Below are 17,969 nucleotides of genomic sequence, written 5' to 3'. Positions count from 1 at the left end.
CCATGTTTTCTTCCCCCTATTCAGGGACCTTTCTCTGTCTCTGAAGGAAGGACTCAAACCACGTTAGCTTCTCCTCTAATGGGACACTAGCTTGCTCTAGATGCATATATAGTGACTGTCTCCTATGGGAAGAGAAGCACGACACATGCCCAGCCGTCTCTGAACACATTCCACCAGTTCCTGGTGGGGTTGTGGCTCTTCACAGATGCCTTTTAGAAGTGTCTGTACCTCAGTTCTGAGGTGGCTGTCCCAGGCAACTGCTCTTTCTGCAGTTTAGAACAAAAAGAGCATGGACTCCTTGACTATCTAGCCTTGGCTTCAGCTCTACCACATACTGTGTGTGCCTGGAGTGTTGACTTCTCCGAGCTTGAGGTTTCTCAAATGTAAACAAAGACCACAACAGCCCCACAGGGCACCTCGCGGGTCAAAAGAAGTAACACAGGCAGAGTGTTATCACAGCGCCTGGCTCCTGGCTCGCAGCGGGAACTTAACACAAGTCAGTTTCTTTCTCTTTCTTGAATTATTTCCAGCTAAAGAACAGGTCCTGTCAACTGAAATTCCCAGCAAACTGCCAGAATTTACCATCTACCAGGTGGCTACTCTTAAAGCCAGGTGGCTGCCGGCACCCCAGCAAGCCCAGAGTACTCATAGAAGATGAGGTTTTACTTTTCCTTCCTTCCTTTCTCTTTTCTTTTACAATTGTATATCTGGAGACTGCCATATCGCAGTAGATCTTTAGAAAGCATGTTAATAAAGCAGTACAGTATATTTCCATGGAGGAAGGTTAGAACTGTGTGCCTGCTGGAAGGATGGCTTGGCACTTGGCTAGAGTTGCATCTTATGCAAGGTTTATTTCTAAAGTTAGGGCATAAGGCAAAAATCACATCAAGTCACATCTCCCTGGAACATCACTTTGGAAGGCGCAATGTTATTTGCTCCCTTGGTAGGGGGACAGATCACCTCTTCTTTGGTTGAGCCTCAGGTGAAGGGCCTTGCTGTCTGCCAAATGGTTATCTTTAAATGCTGGACTCAGAGGAATGAATGGGGATGGCAGATTCAAGGCTTCCACTTGGCCTAGGGGCTACCACGCCCTCTCCACACACTCTGACCCCCTCACCTCTTGCAAGGAGCTTACTAGAAAGATTGGAGGAAGATGGTGGCGGGCGGTAAAGGGTGAACTATCAGGCACTGCAGTGGCCCGTGGGCACGTGTTGCCACCTGCTTGTCCTCTGCCTGGAGGGAGGAGGGGGGCAGGTTCCTGCTCGGGACAGGGTGGGGTGTGGTGTGGGCTGGACCTCAGCAGCAGGCTGGATTTCCCATTTTCTGATGAAACTTCCACATTGTCCCCTTCCATGTTTACAAGAAAATGCATTTTCTACACAATTTGGTCAAGTGCTTTAAGGTTTTAAACTGATTTTTCCTCAAAGTGCATAGTGATTTTAAATATTACTTTCTTAAAGTGAGTGTTCTCCTTTTATTCCTGGTAGCATACAGTCTCCTTTTTGTGCATGTGAATGTGCATATATTTACATGAAACACACATTGACATATACCTGTAGGTCTCCTGAGCAGAAATAACGTCTTTTTGACAGTGAAACTCAGGTTGGGACAGACATGCCACTTCTCCCAGGGAGGAGGACAGGCTCTCTGGGGGTCTGGGGGCCTGTAGCTATTGAGGGGCACCAGAGCTGAGTTTACAAGAAAGAGGCGTTTCGAGAAAGGGAAGGGAGGACAGCGGGCACATAATAAAGCCAACCCATTGCTTTGGGTGTGGGGACAGAGGCTGATAAATGAGGATTTGCGTGTTTGGTGAAAAGCTAAACCTGTGCATTTTTTTTTAGATTTTCCTACTCACCCTCTCTAACCAGGCTTTCGACAGATATTTTCTGAGCACATTCTCTGCATGTTTGAAGCACTGTACAAAATGCTCTGCCGTCTGTGTGGACTGCTTTTTCTAATCAAAAGGCGTGTGTGGTGACCTTTGGGCAGCCCCTGGAAGGCTTATTCTTCATGTTGTGTCTGCGTCTTCACCGCCAGACAATGCGCCCCACTCACCGTTCATCTGCCTCCTGTGTCACACCGGGAGTAAATGTCACTCCAGCTGGCTGCCTTTCCAAATAGGCACTTTCTCAGCGCTCAGAAAAGGACTCGATATTTGCACAGAGTGCTTTGAAGGTCACCTGCTTGAGTTGTTCCCAGCCTCCCGCTTTGGCCCTTTCCCTCTAACCCCTCTGTTGAAACGGCATTCATAGTCATAGCGATAACAGCCCCTCCTATTTACTGAGGACTTACCCTGCACCAGGAGCCATGGATGGATGTACCAGAATTATGTATTCTAAGCATCTCAGAAATCCTATAAATTTCTCGACCTTCTCACTTTTCAGATGGGAAAACTGAGGTCCCAGAGAAGTTAATAAGCTTTCCCGAGAACCGAAGTCATGGCCCAGAACTGAGGCATAGCTCTGCTTTTGATGCCATGTCCTCTGGCAAGTCCCCCATGGTCTCCTGGCCTCCGTAAGGAGCTCCCCTTGCTCCCATAATGCTCTGTGCTGCCGCTCCTATAGCACTTTCTCCCTGGATTGTAACATTTGTTCACCACTCACTCTTCCCATTAAATCAGGGGATCCTCAGGCACAGGGGCCATCCATATCTTATCCAATGTTCAGAACAGTCTCTGGCAGGAGCTGTTTGGACCCTGGCTGGCTCTCCTATGATGTGCTGTGATGATCATCCTGAAAGCAAGGCAAGATGGGGAGAGGAGTTTCTTATCAATGCTGGAAGACACATGGGTTTCTGTTTTCTAGTCCTGAATTGGACAGGGATGATGAGGAAGGGGACATGTGCCATCTACCTGAAGCCACTTCTCCCACTGTGGAAAATGAAGCCTATCTTACCATCAACTCTGCATGGGAAGGCCAGCTACTCTGTGAAGAATGTTTGGAGGCAGATTCAGGGACCATTCCCTTGCCACAGTTCTGTTCTTGGAGTGCCCTCTCGGAGTCTTTGCCTGCAGAAGAGGCTTGTGAGAGTGACAGTGAATGGGAAGACCTGGAGGAGGCTGTGGACCCGGAAGATGGCACCCTCAGGTGGGTGTCACTCTGGGTGGACTGAGGCTGGGCTCAGTGTTCAGTCCACTTTGGCTGGGTGATGGTCTATGGGCATCACCTCGTTCCCCTTGCATCCCCTCGGAGGGGGGGGGTCACACCTCGTCATGGCATTCACCACTGCCCATGTTCCATGACAACACCCTGTAAGATAGGGTCACTGTCATTCCCATTTGGGACTTTCCCAAGGTCACACAGTGGGTAAGTGACAGCCATAAATCATTCTAGCTCTTTTATTCCATGGACCACATGTTCGGGGCCTTCCTCTGCTGCCATCTATATGTGGCCCAGTGCCCTGTCTCTTTTGGGAGGGCTGCTTGTTAAGTGCTCATTCCTCTTTTGTGTGCTCTTGCCTACCCTTGGGCTACATAGATTTCAGAGAAGTGTCTCGGTGCCCTGTAGTGCAGTCCTTCTCAACAGCCTCTGTGGCTCACAGCGAGCTCTTTTTTGATCGAGAAAGTCATTCTGTTAACTCAGGATGCCACCAGAAGTTGGGACTGGGTCAGAGAGCTGGAGGCAGATTGTACCGATGAAGACGAGGGAAGAGTAAATATGACAAAAATCCTCTGACTAGGAGCAGAGCGGGTTAAACTCTTGACAGGTTGGTAAACCCACCCAACGTTCTGGTAAAGTGCCTATAACATATGTTGTTCCAGTATTTTATTATTTATTTATTTATTTATTTACTTATTTAAAAATTATTTTAAATGTTTGTTCATTTTTGAGAAACAGAGAGAGAGAGAGGAAGAGAGAGAGATAGTGGGGGGGGGGCAGAGAGAGAGACAGATAGACAGAGAATCAGAAGCAGACTCTGTGCTATCCGCAAAAAGCCTGACATGGGGCTAGAACTCATGAACCCGGAGATCATGACCTGAGCCAAAGTGGGATGCTCAACTGACTGAGCCACCCAGGTGCCCCTTTTTCTTTAAAAGAATTTTTTAGGGGTGCCTGGGTGGCTCAGTTGGTTAAGCATCCCACTTCAGCTCAGGTTATGATCTGAAGTGAGTTGTGAGTTCGAGCCCTGCATTGGACTCTGCGCTGACAGCTCAGAGCCCGGAGCCTGCTTCAGATTCTGTGTCTCCCTCTTTTCTCCTCCCCTGCTCGTGCTCTATCTCTCTCTGTCTCACAAAAATAAATAAACATTAAAAAATTAAAAAAAATGTTTTAAACATTTATTCATTTTTGAGTGTGTGTGTGTGTGAGAGAGAGAGAGAGAAAAAAAGAGAGAGAGGAGGGGCAGAGAGAGGGAGACAGAGAATTGTTCCATTATTTTAAAAATGCTAAATACTCAAGAAACTTTCATATAAACACATTTTCAAGGCACCTTGAAACTTACCGAGGCATCAGCTCATGAAGATTTGGGTGTACCTGAGACAGTCTTGTTCACTTTTAGCCCATTGTGTCATAGCTACATATTCACCACAAATGACTGACCTGGATTTCTTAGAGGACAATGGCAGGCAAGCTAATAAGGTGGGTGGCTATTTGAAATTTAAATATGCCAAAAGGACTGGTTCTTATCTGAAATAGGAAGCAACAAGTTCATAGAGGAGATCACGTGGGGGCTTTGAAGACCGTGCCTACCATCCATGGGAAAGTTGGACACTGACGGCTTTGGGGATGATGCAATGATGGATTCATACAAGTGGAGCAGGCAGGGTGTGGCTTATATGTGGAGGGAAATATTTCCAGTGTGGGCTCCTCAGGGCTGGGGAGCTAAGAGAGGATGGGGTAAGCAATGCTTTTGGGACCTACAGGGAAACAAGTAAGGACCCCAAGTGTCAGTACTTATGAAATGTCCCAGGAAATCTGCTGTTCCTCTGGAGACTGGAGCAGGTAGCAGAGAAGAGACAATAGGGCTTTTTGGTTGGAGGGGCTCAGGCTCCAAGCCTGCCTCCATCACTTACTAGGGGGGTAACCTGCAGCAAACGACTTTTAAACCATCTAAGACTCAGCTGACTACCAAATGGAGATAGCAAAAGCTACCTCATTCTGTAAGAGAGGACAATGCGTGTCAAAGGTTTAGCACACTGCCTGGTGAGGAAGAACTCAAGAAGTGTTAGTGCATTTTAGTCATAAATCACAAAGGAGACTATCTCTCCAGTGAGATGGTGCAACCTTAGGAATCCATTCAATACTGTTTTTTTTTTTTTTTTTTTTTTTTTTTTTTTTTTTCTGTGCAGACAAAGGAACTGGGCAACTTTGTCAGACTTGCCCTCTAACTTGAGGGGCGGGAAGAAGTATTGGTCCATGGCAAGGGTGCCAGGATCTGGGTAGACTGAATAGCTCTCTGCTATGACAGTGGCTTGGGATGTCATTAGGCCTAGGCTGTCATTAGCCCCTTATCCCACCCTGCTGATAGAAGGCAGGCCTGCAGGGAAGTGCTTAAGTGAGCTCTCAGCCTGGGCTCCTTGGAGCAGCCCACAGATGAGCTTCAAGGCATCTGTGCATCTCTACAGTTAGAATATTGACTTGCATGCTTCTTTTGGAAAAAGCAGCTCTTTTTTTTGTTTGAAAAAGCAACTCTTAACATTCTTTAAATTCTCTAAGTGGTCCACAATCCCCTAAAGATTAAGGATCTCTGTTGTATATATTCTCTCTTTCATCCTGGAAGTGGGGAGGGTATAAAGAGGATTTTCCTTATGGATGGAGTCATGCATTCTTTAAAACCATATAACAGATTATTTTCTTTGGTCCTTTTAGACAATGAGATAATAAATAATTTCATTTAGCCCTCATATCAACTTTGAAAGATATTCTTATTCCTCTTTTATAAATGGCACTTAGAAGGCTTATTTAATTTGCCCAAAATCACACAGCCAGAAGGGGCAGATTCACGCTGCATCTGTCTGATTGAACTCTTGGTGCACTTTTACATTTCCTCTAGAATGTGTGTTCCACATGCACTTGTGTAACACACATGTCTTTGCCTCAGATGTCATGAGTCCTACTAGTTCTGTCACAAAATATTTCTCTCTTAGGAGGCTAAAACAATCCCTGCTGTCTGGTGGGATCGAGAAGGCAATTAAACTGTTCTCTTTGGGAAAGGCTAGGGCCAAATGGTGAGGCCAACCAGTAAAAGCTGCCTATTGTTTTAGGTGAACAGAGAAAGTTGGACAGTCACCCAAGGCAGAACCCAAGGTTTCTGCATGCACATCCTTTTGACAGTGATCACATGGAAGAGGCCTCAGGTGCCCTTGGTCCGGAGAATGTATGCACAAGCTCTACAACCAGGAAAGAAGCCTGTGGGTCCCCGAGAAGGCAACATGGAATGGAGGGTCTGGCCCAGTTGAGAACTAACTTCAAGAAGATCATGCCTGTCAGTTCTGAGACTCATTTTGAATAGTGGTCATGACCTCTCCTCGGTTCTGGGGTTTATGTCCAATAAAGCTTGGTGTGTGTGTGTGTGTGCGTGCGTGCACAAGTGCGCTCACAAGGGCTTCCCCTTGTGAAAGGATTTGAGAACCAACCACCTATGTCAAGATAAGCCAGCCCAGGGTGAGGTCTCGCTGCTGCCCTGGTACACACCTTCTGGGACAGATGCAGTGTTCCAGTTTCCACTCTTTAGTTCTCCATTGGTTGAAGGAGTTTCCATGGCCTTCAAAGTGCTGTCAGTTCCCTCAAGGGAATCTGCTGAGAGACGGCTCAAAAGCCATGGGAGTAATGTGTTTTGACATCTTTCTGTGTTCCTCCTGTGCAACTCCATATGGTTGTAGATTCTTTTAAAAGCATTTTCCTTTTGAACTCCACGACCTGATCCTAAAGATTCTATGGAGGAAAAATAAGATGGGAACATGTAATAAAAAAGAAAGAGCAAAGTGGTAGATCTGGCATTATCAGATATTATGATATATAGCCACGGCCATAATAAGAAGCTAATATTACGTGGGATTAGCTGGTGGACACAGTGTGCACCAAGGAACACGCATAGCATGACGCAAGAGGGGATACGTGGCAGTCAACATTTCAACATGGGGAAGGAAGACGCCTTCACACACATAACTGGAAAAGAGGATTTGATTCAAATCTCACTTCATCTATTACAATTACAGACCGTTTGATTAGGAAAAAAAAAAGCAACACAGAGAAAAGCTGGTGAAAGCAGATTCTAGTCTCACCAGATCTACCCAGGAATAACACACTTCTTCTGGCCTACAGCAATAAAAAAGCATAACAAGGAAGAACTAAAGAGTTGACAGTATAAAGAACGTAAAAACTTCTGTGCAGCAACGATGACAAAATTAATGTAGAAATAGGTGCAATGGATGGGGAAGCACTTACATAATTGTGAATAAAGATTAATACCTATAATATTTAGAAATCCCATTATAGTTTATAATAGATTAATAAAGGATTTCAGTAGCCGGTGTACACAATAAAAATGCAAATGGTGGACAAATACATATTCTGTTTAAAAAAGTTCTTTTTAACGTTTGTTTATTTTTGAGAGAGAGAGAGACATAGTGTGAGCAGGGGAGGGGCAGAGAGAGAGGGAGACACAGAATCCGAAGTGGGCTCCAGGCTCTGAGCTGTCAACACAGAGCCCAGACATGAGGCTTGAACCCTGAACCATGAGATCATGACTTGAGCCGACGTTGGACACTTAAGTGACTGTGCCAGCCAGGCACCCTGACAAATATATAGTCTAATCAAAATAATCTCAATGGATTAGTTTGTGTTCACATTTGCAAAATTAAAAAAAATCCTATCCAATTTTGGCAAAATTTGGGTGAAATTGGTATAATCAGAAATGCCAAAAGCCATATAAATGCTTATGCCCAATACCTCACCGTGCCAGTCTTCAGAATTTATCCCAAAGGAATAATTCAGAATAAGAAAAAAATACCCACATATTTCAAGATGTTCATTGGAGTGCTCTCTCTGAAAACAACTTGAAAATGGTGAAAATCCCTTAGAATACAGTAATGTTAAAGACAGTTATGTCAGCATGGTGAAAAGATTGAATAGAATAAAATATGGTGATATTAAAGACAGTATGGTGAAAAAGAAAAGTGAGACAATTATGGGATGGTAGCATAATGGGATATTATGTAGCAAAGAGGACAATAAACCAAATACGGAAAGTCACGGCTTAGAGCAGTGTTTGGTATAACAACATCAAGTTGCAAGTTGAAATGGGGTACTGATGACATCCACAGAAAGGCATATGCACATACACACAGACTAGTATAGTGAGGGAGTAGAAATCACCCAGGGGTTGGATGATAGATTAAGAGAATACATTTTGTTAAAAAATACCTTTACTTTTCTGTATTTATTACTTGTATAACGAATTTTAAGTTGAAAATAAAAAGACTGGACCAGAAAAAAAAAAAAAAAAAAGAGAGACAACAGACAAACACAAAGGTTTAGAAAAGCCTATGTTCTAAAATTTAATTTACTAACTCTTCTCCATGTGCTTTGATTCCTAATTTCTTGTTTTCTTTATGAGAGAAGTCTGATAGATCCATTGCCTTGTTTTGTTATTAATTAAAGAGAAATTCCGGGCATCTGAACAGTCTTGTTTCAAATGCACTCAGGGCTGGAGCCAGCTTCCTCGGTGCACTATTACACGGTTTCACAGACCTCAAGTTTAGGGAATTAATCAAGCATGCAATGAAGTGAATAAATAACAGTATTTACAATTTTGGAACTGCTTGTGCTCTGCTGAACCCTGGTTGCTTATTTCCTTTTTGGAAAAGAAATGGATGCCTACAGGTTCAAAATGAATCTAGTCCTCCTCCTTAGGGGAAAGGACCCCCCTTCCCCCCAGGGCTGTTAACCCATTTGAGCCATATCTCATGAAGAGCATGTTAATTTGCCTTGGGTGGACTTGACTGCAGCTGCTACTTGCTTTGTTTCAGGGCAAATGTTGGAAAGGACAGTGCAGTCCTAAGGGACTCAGACCACTGAGCGCAAACTGCTTCCCTGCCTGGCTTCTGCATTGCGCATCCTCAAATCTGGCTGTACCTAAGTCAAGTCAACTACAGAGGGTGTTAAAAATACAGCTTCACTGGCCTCACCCCTGGAGACTCTAAACCAGCAGGGTTGGGGTAAAAACCAGAGAACTGTCCTTTTATCAAGCTCAGCAGAGGATTGTATATATGGCCAGATTTGGAAAGCATGGATGCACACTCTTCAAGATTTTGCTTGGCTCTCCCATCCTTCCTCTCTGCCATAAATATTTATTAAGCTTCTGTTATGTGCCAGTACGCCATGTGTATGAGGTTGCCCAAACATATACACGGTCACCACTAAATTGTAGAGCTAAGGCGGGCTTCCCAAGTCCACTTAGCAAAGATGTGAATTCTCCCTGACAAAGTTTAATTTAGAGGTGTAATGGGATTCCTGTCAAGTTCCCTTCAAGTTATTTCGTAGATATAGACAAGTGTCTTCTAAAATTTATTTTATGCATTTTGTATTTTAAATATAATTTATATAAATAAAAAATACGTTCTGAAAAGTCACAGGCCCTAGAATAACTAAAATAATCTTGAACATGTAGAATGAAGTGGGAGGAATAGCTGTGTCCAACATCAAGGCTTACTAGATAGCTACCTTCATTAAGTGTAGTATGGCAGAGGGATAGACATACAGATCCATAGAATAGAATAAAGAACCCAGAAATAAACCCATACATATATTTCCAACTGGTTTTTGACAAAGGTGCAGAAGAAATTTAATGGAGAGAAAGTAGCCTTTCAATAAATATTGCTGAAACATTTGGACATCCACAGACCAAAAAAAAAAAAAAAAGGGGGGGGGACTGACCTAAATATCACAACTTGTACAAAAATGAACCCAAAGTGGATCACAGACTTAAATGTAAATGTAAAACTATGGGACTTTCAGAAAACAAACAAAAACAAGAAAGCCTTGGGATTGAGGGCTAGGCAAGGAGTTCTTAGACTTGACATCAAAAGCATGACACATAAAACGAAAATGGATAAATTGGTATTTTGCTCTGTGAAAGATTCTATTAAAAGGGTGAAAAACCAGGAGTGTCTGGGTGGCTCAGTTGGTTGAGCATTTGACTCTTGATTTCGGCTTAGGTTATGATCCCAGGGTTGTGGGACAGAGCCCTGTGTTGGGCTCCATGCTGAGCATGGAATCTGCTTAAGATTCTCTCTCTCTCTCTCTCTCTCTCTCTCTCTCTCTCTTTCTCTCTCTCTCTCCCCCTCTCCCCCCCCCAATCCTCTTTCTTGTTCATGTGTGCATTCTCTTTTGCACTCTCTCTGTCTCTCTAAAAAAAAAGAAAGGTGGGGGAAAGTATTTGCAAACCACATATCCAACAAAGACTAGTATGTAGAATATACAGAGAACTCTCAAAACTCAACAGTAAAAAGCCAAAATCCAATTAGAAAATAGGCAAAGGTATGAACAGGTATTTCCCTGAGGATTATATACAGGTGACAAGCAAGCACAGGAAAAGATGTTCAACCTTATTAGCTATTAGGGAAATGCAAAAATCAAACCACAATAAGGTATCTCTATATACATATCAGAATGGTAAATAAATAGTGACACCACCAAATGCTGGTGAAGATGTGGACAACCTGGGCCACTCATGCATTGCCAGTGGGACTGTAAAATGGTGTAGTCACTCTGGAAAATAGTTTGGCAGTTTCTTATAAAAAAGTAAGTATGCAGTTACCATGAGACTCAGAACTTGAGATTAGGCATTTATCTCAGAGAAGTGGAAACATTTTCATACAAAGATCTGTATATTAATGTTCAGAGAAGCTTGATTTATAATAGCCCCAAACTGGAAATAATCCAGATGCTTTTCAACCAGGCGAATCATTAAACAAACCATGGTATATCCATACCCCAAAGGGTGAATTATGCATGTTTGGATGGTTCTCTGGAGAATTCCGCCAAGAAGCCAGTCACAAAAGTGTGTGCAGTATGATTCCATTTGTATGACACTCTTGAAGTGACGAAGTTCTAGAAATGGAGAAGAGATTTGTGGTTACCTTAGGTTAAGGAGGGAGCAGGGAAAGAGGGGGCAGGTATGTGAGTGTGGTCATAAAAGGGCAGCAGGAGGGACTCTGATGGTAATGGTTCTATATCTCAACTGTGGTGTTGGATATATAAACCTACCCATATGATAAAATTGGATAGAACAGAACACACACACGCACACACACACACACACACACACACACACACACACTCAATCTATCTGATTGAGAGATAGATCAATGTTAATATCCTGGTTGTGATACTATACTAGTTGTATAATAATAAAGTTGTTATCCTTAGAGCAAACTGGTAAAGGTCCAGCGCATCATCTGTATTGTTTCTTATAACTGCATGTGAATCTATAATTACCTCAAAATAAAAAAGTTTAATTAAAAACAATGGTTTTCTCAACTCTGCTTTAACCATATTGTGGCTGCTCCACGTACTGGCAGCGCGGGTTCTGCATTAAGTCATAGATCCACTGACCAAGAGTGAGAGCTCTCAGCTTCTGCCGCCAGTCTGTGTCTGACTCTCCCACAGTACATCTACATCATGCTATTGCTGCGACACTTCAAGTATATATCTTTTTTTCATAAATTGCAATTTCATCCTTCAGCTACACAAATCTCGGCTGCCGAATAAGTGACTCAGCTTCAGAGTCAAGCAATCCTAGAGAGAAATCATCAGGAAGAATATCGGAACAGCTCTACATGTTTCTGCCCCATTTTCCATTTGACACACATTCACTGAGTACCTACCATATAGCAGGCTCTGGGCAAGGCCCAGGGGGTAGAGATGACCATGGATGGCAGTTACTTGCTGGGGGCTTGTGTCTTGTGAAGGAGATAAAACACAGACACGTTACTATCAATGGGAATAGTGCTAGAATGATGGTATAGAAAAAAGTAATGTAGAGAGAAAAGGGATTTTTTTTCCCCAGAAGTAAATATTAATGCTACCTGAGGGGAGGGTCTGCAATGGGGTAGCAAGATGTTCCTCTAAGAGGAGAGGCATAAGCCTTGAAGAGCATGGGAATGATTCAGCATAAAGACAGAGTAAGCAGGGGGCTGAGAGGCAGGAGAGGAGCCGAGGATGGGGTGTGGACAGATTATGAACTAAGCTTGGCTTTTCAGCAGTGTTTGTTATAATAAGAACTCTCATCAGAAAGATTAGTCTGGTTTGTGGGGTGGAGGAAGGATTGGTATAGGGAGAGACAAAAAGTAATCAGATCACTTTGGAGACCACTGCTGATTCCAGAGCAGAAGGAATGGTGGGCCCATCAACTAGGATGGGGATGATCAAGGAGTATCATATTTGGTGATCAGTTTGGTTTTATACATTCTGAATTTGAGATGTCTCTGGATCTGAGGTACCCCAGAAGGATGTTTTCATTAAGATGGGATCATCATGAATTCCATTGCAAAGGGCGCCATCACTGAGGGCTCAAGGTAATGCCATGGTGTGGTTTTACCTACAAGAGTTTCTGTAGAACAGACCCTAAGGCTAACAGTGCTATGAGGTGCTAACATATAAAGGGAGCAGCAGCAGAGGGACAGTCCCATGCAGAGGTCTCCCTTCTTCATTTGGTGAACTACTCCAGTCACCTCCCCTGGCAAGCCAGCAGCACTGGTGATCACCCACCCATAGCCTATAAGGGTTTAGAGGGTAAGGAGGCCAGGAATGGACAATTCCCCTGAAAACAGATGTTGGAATGCTATGGTATTTTCCCTTCCATACCTGTGAGGGAGGGTGGTGCTTTTCCCCGTATGAGAGAACTTTAAGAGAATAATTTATAAGGCTTGATGTGTGTCTCCTGAAGTTGGAGGTGGTGGTGGTGGTGGGGACACACGGGTGTGTAGCTGCATCTCAACAGACTCTAAGCCAAGTGTGGGTGATGGTCCAGTGAGGCCAAAGAAACGACCCAGACACAGATGTCAAGACATCGGTTTACTCCTGCAACTTACATACAAGGAGTCCGTAAGTGGCTGACTGGACAAAGCAACCATTGCTGGGATCTACATGCAGCAAGCTTTTATAATGTAGTAACTAGCCTAGCAACTATCTGTAGACTCTCCTTCCTACATGGCCAGCATTCCAAGGAGATGAAGGTCTGCTGTCTGGACATTCTTCATTACAAGGGAGACGCTCCGGGTTGATTACCCCCAGAGCCCCTGACCTTGAATGCTGAACAACATGTTCTTCTGCATATTCTGCTTGATGGGAATATACAAGGAGGATGGGATCTCTGCATTCTCAAGATAGCGATGAACATGGACACTCACAATGTGCTCGCACAAGCTAGCTATCCAGCACGTACCGGACAAAAGTCTTCGTGTCTAATCCATGCCTGAGCCGTGTAAAGGTGAGAGGTGATGGCAGAAAAAATAAGCCTGGTGGGGGAGCAAAGAGAAAAAGGACTTCCCAGGAATAAATTGTCATACCCTTGGTAGGGTAAGGACGTGGAAGCTTTTCTTATAGTCAAGTGGCCCTACAGGTGGGGCACAGCCTACAGCTCTTGTAAAATAAGTAGGCATGACCCAACCAGAGTGAGAGAGAGAGAGAGAGAGAGAGAGAGAGAGAGAGGAGTGTCAGAGCCTCCGCTCACACAGAGGGTGTGTCAGTGAGAATCCTAAAAAGCCCCCTTCTGTGGCTGATACATTATACAAAGGTGGCCTTTTCTCCCTTTGACAAACCCCTCATCGGGGGACAAAAACCAAGTTGGCATTTTGGCCCCCACTTACCCATTTGTCTGGCACCTGTACTCATAGCACAGACTACATAAACTCATTGGTACTCTGGAGTGGGGGAGCAGAGGGAGGGCATTGTAAACAGCTGTCCAGAGACAACATCACCCAGGCAATGGAGTTGCGCCTGGAGACACCTTGCAGGGGAGTTGTTGGGGAAGTCACAAGATTCTCTCCCAGCACAAACAGCTGACTCAAAATACCTGCAGAGCCCAGAGGGCCCAGGGCTGCGTTCCAGCTGCAGAGATATCAGGCACTGGGTCTACAAAGTAGGATGTGGGTGTGAAGCTGAGTGAGGAGGAGAAACTGATATGTCCATTTCCCATACCCGTTTCCAACCCAAAGCAGTCCCAGCCTCAAGGGCAGAGAGCTTAACAGATCAGAAGACAGAGGGAATCTTACACTGAAATGGGACTGTTCTGGGTGCTCATAGTTATGGGCCTGCCCAAGATTTGATATACAAGGGCCCAGGAAAAAGATGCATCTGGATATCGAACTTGAATGGCACTGGAAGGAAACAAAGACGTTGTCTTCCGTGTGCCCCCTATTCTGTCTAGCTAATAAGATGCAATCAGCTGATGACATCTGTATTCTTGCTGTAGAGCCCAGGGCTTGGCACAGACCAAGCGGTAATACATGAGGGTTGAAAGGCATCTATCCAGCTCCCCTGTTAGAATCTGTCAGTGTTTGCAGTTCACTTTCTGCCACATCATGATTTTACTGTTAATAAGTAGAGCTGGAAGTGGAAGGCGGGGCATTTATGTACAAGAGTTGGTGACAGGCGAGCCTGCCAACTTAGCGACTCTCCTTGTCAAAGCCTCCGGGTTCCTTCCCTCTCCGTGTGGTGTGTGCCTGCGGAACGATGGGCTGGTTGACACTCTGAAAACAGATGAGCAGCAGCTAATGGTCAATCAATTAATATTTATTGGGCATCTACCATGTGCCAGGCTCAGGGACCTGGTGGGGAATTCACAACGAGGTAAGTGTGTGTCCTTCTGCTCTTTAAATAAAACAGTTTTCGGCTCCCACTGGGCTTTTTATTGGCGTTGCACTTTCCACAATTTATTTTTATAGAGCCTTTTATGTGAAGTGTCTCAAAGCTAAGCAGAGAGAAAGAAACACACAGAAAGGCCCCATGGCTTCTTCCAAGCTCACGATCCCCATCCACTCACACTTGGTGGCGCTGGGTGTGAAGAACATCATCTAAAAATAAATCAGGCTGCCAAGCAGAGGCCTGGGCCGTGACGGATCCGACGGAAGGGTAGTGTTGCTGAAAAGATTCTTTTCTTTCCTGCCGGTGTTTCTTATTCTTAGTTATGTGCTCTTCCCTGGGTCAAACCAAGTTTAGAAAACTCGGGACTTGAGCGTGGACCTTGCGGACTGTGAAAACATGCCTTTGGGTTCTGAGGTCCTGGGTGCACGCTGCTTACTGGAGTCTGGAAGCCCCTCATGGGTCCTCTCTGATTGTGTCTGGAGACCCATGGCTTGGGATGAGGAGCCATTTTGTCAGTAAATTCTTGTACTTGAAAGAAGCAGAAGGGCCCCACCTCAGCAGAGAGCAGGTCTTTGGCTGGCCTTCAGGTGCATCCAAGAGGGAGCCTGGATGTCCAGACCAGGGGTGGGGGTGCAGACTGTGAGATGACACAGTCAGCGTTACCTCTTTGTGCTGGTCACTGCTATTCCCCCATCTGAGCTTTCCCAGGGATCTGTAGTGAGCCCCAGGCAAAGCAGGACAGGAGGAGGTGGTATCTGGGGGGGGGGGGGGGGGGGAGCAGAGAGGGGATAACCAAGAGACTCCATAGCTAGCCTGGAAAGGGAACCTGGATGGATGGACTACGAGAGGCAGAACTGGGCTGGAGGACCACATTGGGACCAGGCCTGCAGTAAGCACCAAGGGTTGTGTGGTGAAGAGTCCTGTAAGGTTGAGTTCTGGAGCCCAAAGGAAAGGGAATATTAGCAACCTAGTCTCCTAGACCTGCTTTTGGAATGACCGCGACATCAATATGCCTGGTCTAATTTGTGGAGGGTATCCAGCCTTACCCACAACAGGATAGAGACCATGGCTGCAGCAGGTCCTTTGCTTAGAGAGAAACAGACAATGAGAGATAGAAACAGTCAGCACAGAAACTCTGGAAGATCCACAGCCCTAGCAAACTCTGTGAATCCATCCTTCTGGGAAAGGGAAACAGGATTTAGCACCAGACACAGTGCTGGATGCTTCTGTACTTTGTCTCATTAAGCACTTACAACCTTATGGACTCTTTTTAAGTTTATTTATTTTGAGAGAGATAGCATGAGCGGGGGAGGGGCAGAAAGAGAGGGAGAGAGAGAATCCCAAGGAGGCTCTGTGCTGGGACTCAATCTCATGAACCATGAGATCATGACCTGAGCTGAAATCAAGAGTGTGCTTAACCGACTGAGTCATCCAGGTGCCCCTGGACTTTTTTTTTTTTTTTTTAAAGAAACTGAGGCAGAAATTAGGAAGTAACTTGCTCCAGGTCACCAGCTATTCAGTAGCAGAGCAGGGATTGAAATCTAGGCCTGCAAGACTCTTTGCACTACTGGTGACTGGTTAGACACAAGAGTTTGAAAAGGCCTCCAAAGCATGGCAGAAAGTTTGGTAACATACTACATCATTCTTTCAATTTTCCACAGAAGCAACCAAGAAAAGCCTTCTGGGTTGGTGGCCTCTGAGATTATTGTGTGGTTTAGTGGAAGGTTGGTGGATAGAGACCTCAGGATCCACTTTGACCAAGTGTTCATTTAGTCTCCATTCGGGGATTTCCTGACGCTGTGGGTGGGAATTCTTTCTTCTGTGTGTCCCTAAGATAGCCTTCTATGTAGGGACATATAACAGTATACATAACATTTCAATTCATTCATGCTGTTCATGTTTGTGAAATGGTGACCACGGCAGACTTCTGATATTAGAGACTATGAAAAACAAAAGATACATCAGACAAGGGGGTCCGTCTTTAAGAGGAATCTTACCCTGACACTGGTACAGCTTGCCTGGAGGGTGCCTTGGCTGCTAAGGGAAAACCAGGACTCTGATGGAGAGAAGGCAGCTACCTATTGTCAGTGACTCCTAGAGCAGGAAGCTGACCCCTCCATGCCTGGACAGAGGGTGGCCGTTTTTGCTGAGTCCGCCTTCAGCTTAAAGATATGGCTGTCTTCTTTGGACCAACACTGACGACCGTGGGCTGAGCCAGGCAGGTCTTGTCATGACTTCAAGGGAAATGGATCTGCTAGAATGGCTCGGGTCAGGACCAAATGGAGACAGATGTACTCACCAAGATAAAAAGATTCCAGCTTCGTGGATTGAGGCAATGTTTACATCCTGAATTGCCCCTGCACCGACGATCCGAACAGAAACTCTCAACCGACCTGTAGCCAACCGACCTCGCACTCCGGCACGGGTTAGTGACTTCTGCAGTAGTCTATCCTGTCCAACGTTCCTAAATACTCTGTCCTGCTCTGACACTGCAAATCCACTTCTACTCTGGCCGCTCTGCGACTCAGTAGAGGGGGACAGTCAGACGTACGTATGAACCAAGAGGCCATCCCTAGGGAACAAAGTCAGTGGTTCAAGATGTGGGCATGGCTCAGAGAGTTGCTGGCGTCAGGGCTTAGTTTAGGAAAGGGGTATGTACAGCGGGGTGGTGGACCAGCGACCCGCAGGGAGGCGTCAGCTGGGTCCGCAGGGAGCGCTGTATGGCCTTGAAAGGCCAGCAGGGGAGGTACTGCAGGCTCCAGCCAGGCCAGCAGAGGGCGGTGGCGCAGGGTGAGGCTCCAGTGCGCAGGCTCGCAGGCGTGGCTGGGATTGGGACTGCGGGCTCCCGCGAGAACCCAACTGGCAAGGCGGGCTGGGGGCGGGTAGGGGGCGGTTGGTGCCAGGCAGGGCGGGGCAGGCCAGGTGAGGAATGGTGGCTGGGGCCAAGTGGCAGCGGGGAGGGTGGGGGAGGCTGCTGCGCAGCAGCGTGAGAGGGCCGACTTGGGCTCACTCGGTGGCCCGGAGAGGAAGATGCCTTTGATGCCCAGGGGCAGAAGGAGTGTGTTGTGGCCCCAGTCCCCAGGAGGCCTGCAGGTGCTGGTTTTGGGCAGGCCCTGGGCAAAGAGAAGCCAAGGAGGCGGGGGGGGGGGGGGGGGGGGGGGG

General features: G+C 45.8%; 1 protein-coding gene and 1 long non-coding RNA gene across 3 annotated transcripts in view; one reads left to right on the top strand and one right to left on the bottom strand.

Annotated features, from left to right (window-relative positions):
• Positions 1-1,944: 1,944 nt before the first annotated feature.
• LOC125933339 (uncharacterized) lies at positions 1,945-17,582 on the bottom strand. The gene is made up of 4 exons (XR_007460928.1): positions 17,107-17,582; positions 10,934-11,051; positions 6,633-6,872; positions 1,945-2,732 (listed from the first exon to the last, which is right to left on the bottom strand). It is a non-coding gene; the product is annotated as an uncharacterized LOC125933339 (long non-coding RNA).
• A 103-nt stretch (positions 17,583-17,685) lies between these two features.
• The window catches only part of PTPN20 (protein tyrosine phosphatase non-receptor type 20), a 109,534-nt gene continuing 109,250 nt past the window's right edge, over positions 17,686-17,969 (top strand). Inside the window, exon 1 of one of the 2 annotated variants that reach the window (XM_049646304.1) lies at positions 17,686-17,729. The gene's annotated coding sequence lies outside the window, so the exon portion shown is untranslated. Of the gene's footprint in view, positions 17,730-17,785; positions 17,901-17,969 lie in introns of those variants that run through there. The other variant, XM_049646305.1, reaches the window with a different exon arrangement.

Source organism: Panthera uncia, chromosome D2, assembly GCF_023721935.1.
Source record: "Panthera uncia isolate 11264 chromosome D2, Puncia_PCG_1.0, whole genome shotgun sequence".
Classification (NCBI taxonomy): domain Eukaryota; kingdom Metazoa; phylum Chordata; class Mammalia; order Carnivora; family Felidae; genus Panthera; species Panthera uncia.
Note: the sequence above shows the minus strand (reverse complement) of the source record. Positions and strands in the feature narration are given on the sequence as shown.